The sequence below is a fragment of the Ornithodoros turicata genome, chromosome 1, assembly GCF_037126465.1.
Source record: "Ornithodoros turicata isolate Travis chromosome 1, ASM3712646v1, whole genome shotgun sequence".
Taxonomy (NCBI): domain Eukaryota; kingdom Metazoa; phylum Arthropoda; class Arachnida; order Ixodida; family Argasidae; genus Ornithodoros; species Ornithodoros turicata.
The window spans coordinates 226,729,621-226,736,895 of record NC_088201.1 but is presented as its reverse complement, the minus strand read 5'-3'; the positions used below and the strand labels follow the sequence as shown (position 1 = coordinate 226,736,895).

The 7,275-nt window shown below is 44.0% G+C and overlaps 1 non-coding gene across 1 annotated transcript; it reads right to left on the bottom strand.

Moving 5' to 3' along the window:
• Positions 1-5,604: 5,604 nt before the first annotated feature.
• Trnaa-ggc (transfer RNA alanine (anticodon GGC)) lies at positions 5,605-5,677 on the bottom strand. The gene has a single exon. It is a non-coding gene; the product is annotated as a tRNA-Ala (tRNA).
• Between the last annotated feature and the right edge of the window lie 1,598 nt (positions 5,678-7,275).

The following is a 7,275-nucleotide window of genomic DNA, read 5'->3' as shown; positions in this document are numbered from 1 at the left end:
TATCTGTCCACGTTTTAGAAATTGTTTTGAATAAATAATCGACATCTTTTATTTGAGAGCGGTACGCAACCGCTGTATATAGCTATGGATACAGCACCTATCGGCAACGCCACGTGACCTTGCGTATCCCATTGTTGTTATGGGAGACCGCTTGCACTCGCACATACACACATATGTGATATCGAGTGAGCACTACCTACGGAGGCCTGTGGTGGCCTCTTTTAGCGTACTGGATGGAGCATATACTGAAATGAGACTTGTAGGAGTACGTTCAGTAAGTGTACAGCGCGGTGAACTACGATTGTAACGGTGAAGACGTCTTGGGAACTAATTAGTTCGTGTGCCAACAACGCCGAAGCATAACCGTTGATACTTCTGGCGTCCCTTTCTCACAAACATTGTGTTTTTAATTCAAACTATCTTCCATGATGTGACTGCTCTGCAAATAATGGTCTAAACCCAAAATGTTTCTCGCTTTGCTTACGTCACTACAGTAAGCGTCACGTGTCCCAGATATGTGCGCAAAATGCAACGCGGTGGGGCAATTCTTTTTACATCCTGCAGATGTCCCTGGGAGATACAATGTCGGACGATTTTCATTGTCACATTGTGGACGTCCAAATAACGTCTGGTGGACTTCCTGGACATAGGTGACGTGTGAGACTTTTCTGGGACGTCCCTGGGATATTTCTGGTTTACTGGGTTCATGTGTCAAGATAAGTAGTCGGAACGTGCCTGTTGGACAGAGTTGTACACAGTACTCCCCACGTATCCCATACATGTGTTCCAATTATTTCTCTCAGCGCATCAAGTTATCTCAACAAACTTTGCCTCCCTGGCCTGTAAGTGGAGTCTGCAAAGCAGTGCTGAATAGTCCTAGCAGGTGTCATTAGAATCTTCCGTATCAAGCATACTGCCACAACGGAGTGTAAGGGTGAAGAATGCCGAGGGTGATGAGGAGGAAATCTTTCGTGTGTCGCATGCCAAACACCCCCAGTGTCAATACCTGATAATATTGAGCACTACGTGTTTTCTAGTTTTAAGATCTGCATGTCAAAACTTTACGAATATGTTACTTTCTGTTTCTTCTGCATATGTAAAGCAAAGTAATATTTTGAACTTGAAGCTCAATATCTCAAGTTTTTTAATGGTTTATATAAATTTACACACACGAGTTGGCTATATTTAGTGCATATAAATCTGTGATCTGCTCATAATGTTAACCTCACAATGTCAGTAAAAGTGCATAGCAATAAACCTGTAAAGGCAGGCATGTCCTCAGAAAGTGCAGAAGCGGGTGAAGACCTCAGTGAAGCAGAGCCTATATGACAAAAAGAAAAAAAAAAGAGAAGAAGAAAAGAAAAAGAAAAGAAAAGAAAAGAAGAAATGAATTCACTATGTTTTAAGACTAGAGTTCATGTGCTGGGTACTCTCCTCCTTTGCCAATTAGTGCAAAGCCAGTTTAATTTTACATTTAATTTCTACTTACCACTAGTGCTGTCAATTTGGACTTTTCGGTGCCCTGGTTTTTGTTTGTGTGTGGGATGCTTTGAAGGTGCCTTTCCTGAAGCATAAAAATAAAAACTGCCACTACCGAGCACTTTTACAGCGAAATGAGGGAAATTAGCAAGAAAAAAGATATTGAAAAATCACAACGTACGTTTTCTTACGAAGCTTTGAGGAATCGGTGGGAAATCATCCTCCTCCTCCTCACTCTCAAAAACTTTGGCACGCCTTATCCTCTTAGGAGGCAGCTCGGCTGTGTTGTTGAGGTCTGATGTGTACTCGGACAATGGCAGCATTTCCCTTGCGTCTTTGTAGCACTCTGCAAAAATGTGAACAAAATAGTGAAGGCCACGCCTTGCTTTGAAAAACTTCTTCGTATGAAACTGTAAATTCAAATAGCTCTTACTGAACACTCCTTTGACAACCACTTCCATCTCTTCATACTCGCTGCCAGGAAGACTCCCTTTTTTTATGAGTTTCTCAACTCTGTGGCACGGCAAGTTTGGCCACTTGCAGTTTTTCCCAGGCAACCATGAGCAAGGCACAACTTCAACTTCGTTGCGCATTGTAAAGTGGACAATAGCATAAGGCATCTTTAATTGCCAGTATACAGGACAAAAGAGTAAAGTAGTGGACAAGATCAAAAGCACTTTGCAAAAACAAAGTGAGATGATTGCAGATGCAGGACTGATACGTGATGTGTATGACCACAAATGTATTGAAATGAGCCATACTTGTAGCATGCCTTGATCTGCTTCGTAACGAGATCCAAATAGTTAATAACACGGCCCATCGCAATCTGTTCCACAAGGTCCAGCCACACAACGTAGTTTTATAGCCAGTGCTTGTTCTTACCTAATGCAGGACTGGTCTGTTGCGGAGCTACTTTAATTTTTATTTTCAACCTTTTTAAGTTTGGGTTTAACGTAACCTGTTTAACTTGTACTTACTTAACTTTAACTTGTTTTGCACATGCTGGTTTAAAGGGGTCGGGACACTGTCATAGATGTGGTTCATTACATCAGAGGCGCTGTAATGCACGCCAGAATACAGAAGGAAAAAAAAAATTCTTCTACGTGTCAGCTACAAGCCCTCGAACACACGGCCGAGCAAAGCGCAGAAGAAGCGCAGAAGAGCTCAGAGAGCTCAGAGTTGTGTCCATTCCTATTGGCAGCCATAAGCATGTGACAGCCACGTGAGTTTCGGTATTCGCGGTGCCCATTTTTTCAGCTTCTGTTACTCTTTCCGGCGTGAAACTTTCAACGCATGTTCACACTTGTGGAAAGAACCGTTTTTTTTACGTTTATCTAGTCTAACGTGAGATGACCTGTCTCAACCCCTAGAAGGAATAGTTGTATCAAGTTGTGTGCCACATGGCTTGAAACACCATCAGCGTAAGTGAATTAACTGTAGGGGACACAATTAGCTCCCTGCATACAACATGCAGACCATTCTCTAACCTGCACTGGGAGCATCTGATACGGTTTTATTCTGGTTCTCTGCTTTCAGTACGCACAACCATTCACAAGCACTGTGTATAAAAGTATACTGCGTCGAGAGGTATACATGGTGGAAATTAATGCTGCAACTACGAAATGCTTACTGCGGGTGTATAAGAGGCATGACTACCATATCGTGGCCAAATGGGAGGCAGACAACTTTTTGAACGTTTACGAGGGGCCACGTGCTCAGGGGTATCTGCTTAGAAACTATACGTGGATTCCAATTAGGGACGACGGAAATGGCTTCCTGTATAAGTCACGAACACAGCTCAGTTTGCAACCAATTACGCAAGGTTCACCAGATGACCGCAGTGTTGCAAACTTTTTAATGGCAACCATATTGCCGTTTACCATGCAGTAACTGTCAGGTCCCTTAGTCGTCAATATAAAATGCCGTGTTCTCATAGTGTCATACTGGGGCTGAATTGCCAATTCGGTAAGGGGACCTCGATTGTGCAGATTGCCAAGGCCAAGCCCTTGCTTTTGGTGAATGTCAATTTGGTGAATGTCGCTGTGGATGAGCCTTTGCTCACTGTAGCGGTTATAGAGCTGGACCAAGCTAGCCCCTGGTTTCTTCAGCTGCCGTTTCAGAGCTTTCATATTGTTCTCGAAGGGAAAGGCACTGAAGGAATCCAGGGGACCTAGACTCTTCACGTCATCTGCCAAATGCAGAAGGCAATGTACATTGTATGAAACTAAATGGTAACCATATACCTCGGCAAATGTGCTCACGAAATGTGCCAGCAAACTGGAGACATACTCATTTTGTGTGTGGCACAGCTCATCCCTTGCTAGAATAGAAATGGCACATTGCAGAGTCAAGAAATTTTGGTACAAATGTTTCGGCAGCACTGTCTCGAGGATGACTGGACCAGTGTAAAGTAGGAAAAGCCTAAACTCTGTGGCTTTCCACCGGTCCACCTCATCCACACCTCGTGGTTTCCGTGCAAATTCTTTTGGGATAGCTTTCTGCAAGAGAACAGCCATCTCGTTCATGGTGGCCCTCTGCGCTGCACCTAGACGGACAACCAAAGGACCCGAAACCCACAGGACAATAATTTTTTTCATCACGCCCAAACAGACAAGATGCATATAGTCTAATGGGGCAGATTTGATAATATCAATTGGCAAATTTGTCATGATAGTTACGGTACGGTGGTGACCAGGGTCTGGTTGCGTGCGGAACGAATCATCAGTCCTTAACGAGGCCGCAGTGCTGCTGAAAAACGTTCTGTTCATGTCATAGCCTCCTCCTCCTCTATGCATTTAGGACAACCTGAATACCCAGTGTGCCCTTTTGTGCCATATATGAACGACCGTGCTGGGGCATCACAGATCATTGCATAAAATTCTACAGACACTACTGACTGCTTTATTTGTATACCTTCACGAAGGAGAGCCGACAGCTCATCGACAAATTTTTGAAGGTACTCATTTGTGCACAGCGGCTTAGCGCTTCCGCAGTACGCCCCAATGACAAATGGTGCAGCATTTGGCATGTCTTTGATTTTGCACTGAATTGGCCACAGTTCGTTTTTTGAACTTTTTGAAAGGGGGAGGCCATCAACGTTGAACATCAGCGAGATACGGTCTGGCACATCAGCTGATGATTCAAGAATTTGCAGCAAGCCATCAGTTAACCCAAAATGGCAGTACTCGCCAGGGGCGTTCTGAGCTGCTTCTTGGCGTCTGCATGAGTGTTTGGGCGTCCATGGGAAGATCAGCGTGACATTTGTGCTGCCGCAGTATTTTAAGGAGGCCAGTTAGTGCACTTTGCGTGATACTTTCACGCACAGCCCACGACCGCAACTGCGCCAGTAGGTCGGCAGTGTTTGAAGCCGCTGCACTCGATGTGCTGAGTTCACTTTCGAATGACGTTTCGGGCTCATTTGTGCGGGAGCTTTGCGTCACCGGGCCTTCCGTTGCAACTGCTGAGCCTCCTGCGATCTCAAAGTCTGTGTCGATGCCTTCCTCAGACCAAGTACTCGAAAGCTGCTCATGACAAGAAGCTACTTCCAACTGACGCGTTGGCGAAACATGCGCAGCTGGCGGCGTTGGTTCCATGCGTTCTGCCTCTTCACCGAGCATTGCCATGGTAGTACGTGCCTCACGCAATGCTTTCCTTCGCAAATAGAACCGTTTATATTTAGGCATAGCTGCGTTTCGAACCCTTCCGGCCAATATACCCCCTACTAGCTAGGCTTATTCTTTGAGGTACGAACGCGTACGCGTACAAGGGGATAAAACTCGTCCTTTGGCACAGTAAACCAAAAATTATTTTAGTTAGTGCACCTTAGAATATTTACATTGTTTGTTGTTGTCTCCATTCTGTGCAACGGCGTCGTTTTACTCAGTTTCAACAGCTACCAGCCGAAGACGCCACATGAACTGGCGCGAGAATATGCCGGATTGACTTGGATGCACTTGGATAGTATGCATGGTTTACAACACTGTGACCGTGGCGTTGGTAAAAAGAAACTACTACACGAAAGAACTGATGTTCTGAGGCTGGAACAACATAGAAGGGACAAATACATACAAAGCCTCAATTTGCCTAAGAAATTAACGATGAAAGATGAAAGTCACTGAAAAGGTTAGCTAGCTGTAGGGCTCGAACCCACATCTTCTGGATTGCCGGTCCAGGGCTCTACCAATTGAGCTAAGCTAACACGCCTTCTCAGCGACTTCCAGGGTGCGTCATCTGAAGGGACAAACTAGCCACTCTCTCTCACTCATCCTCCTTTCACTCTTACATTTTTGCTCACTCATACACACATTCATACGACGGGATCGACGCAGGCGGCAACTGTTGAACGTGAAAGAACTGATGTTCTGAGGTTGGAACAACACAGAAGGGACAAATACATACAAAGCCTCAATTTGCCTAAGAAATTAACGATGAAAGATGAAAGTCACTGAAAAGGTTAGCTAGCTGTAGGGCTCCAACCCACATCTTCTGGATTGCCGGTCCAGGGCTCTACCAATTGAGCTAAGCTAATCCAGAAGATGTGGGTTCGAGCCCTACAGCTAGCTAACCTTTTCAGTGACTTTAATCTTTCATCGTTACTACACGGTGCTCTTATAAAACAAGGATTCAAGTAGTTCTTGTGCGCACAAAGTTTTTTAGGCGAACACCTTTACGCTATTTTCCACTTTGCTGTGGCTAATGGTAAGAGTACAGCCAACGGTATCATCATCATTGTTATCATCAGCAAGTGCGAAGCAGGCGACGATAGAAGCTTATATTGCTTATAGGCTCTCTTTTTTATTTCTGTTTTCATCCTTATTAGCTTGTCCGCACACACCATTTGCGTACTGGATCCTCGCTACAAAGAATCCGGCTAGGTGAAACAACGACTCACCCACGGCACGTTCACACCGCCGCTACAATTTATAATGTGAGCAATGTTCAACAGTGGTAAAGTGGCCTCATTGTGGTAGTGTCATCTGTGCTTTAAAGGCATCTCTCGGAAGACTTCGCGTTGATGTGGACACTGTGGCAATGAGATAAATATCAGGGGAAAATCTTGTAATCTGTGTCGCGCTGCACTGCGTGTGATGAATTGACGTTTTCATCCCCGCTGGCGTGTCGTAGTGTGTTTTTAAGTAAGTTTGTTTTTTTTGTAAGACACAGGTTTACGCCGTATGAGTGACTTCTTCGAGTGGCGTAGAATGCGTCATTAATTTCAAAGCGCTAGCAGTTTTAGAGTGCTGCATTGTATTTTTCTTGTTTATTTAGATACATTTTGCCCGCTATAATGATGATTTTCAATGTATTATGAGTTGCTACCCTCGATGTTGCTTTGGAGTAATTTTTCGAGTTTACTGTTTATTATTCTGTTGTAACACACCTGTGTGATGATGCATTGAGTACTCTACAAAAATCATTATGTCATAAAAAGAAGAGAGACTGAATGGTGAGGTCCTGAACCCCATTGTACATGGTCGTCATTATTTTGTGAACACATCCACGTTCGTCCAAAGCGGAACCAGTGCTAAAAAGCCATTAAATGTCTTTTTTTTAGGTTACATAGTTATAAGGAAGTTACGTAGTATGGCTTAATGCAGGAAATTCACAACTGTATTCTGTGCAATAAACTACCAAGATACTGCAGCAATATTCCTGGTAATTTTACTTTATGTAAATAGTAGGGCCGAAAATTTCACGCAAGTGCATGGTATCTTACACGGTTCTTGGGTAGCCTGACATTCTTCAGAAATAAAAATGCAAAACTTATCATGGTACGAATGTTGTTACATTACATAT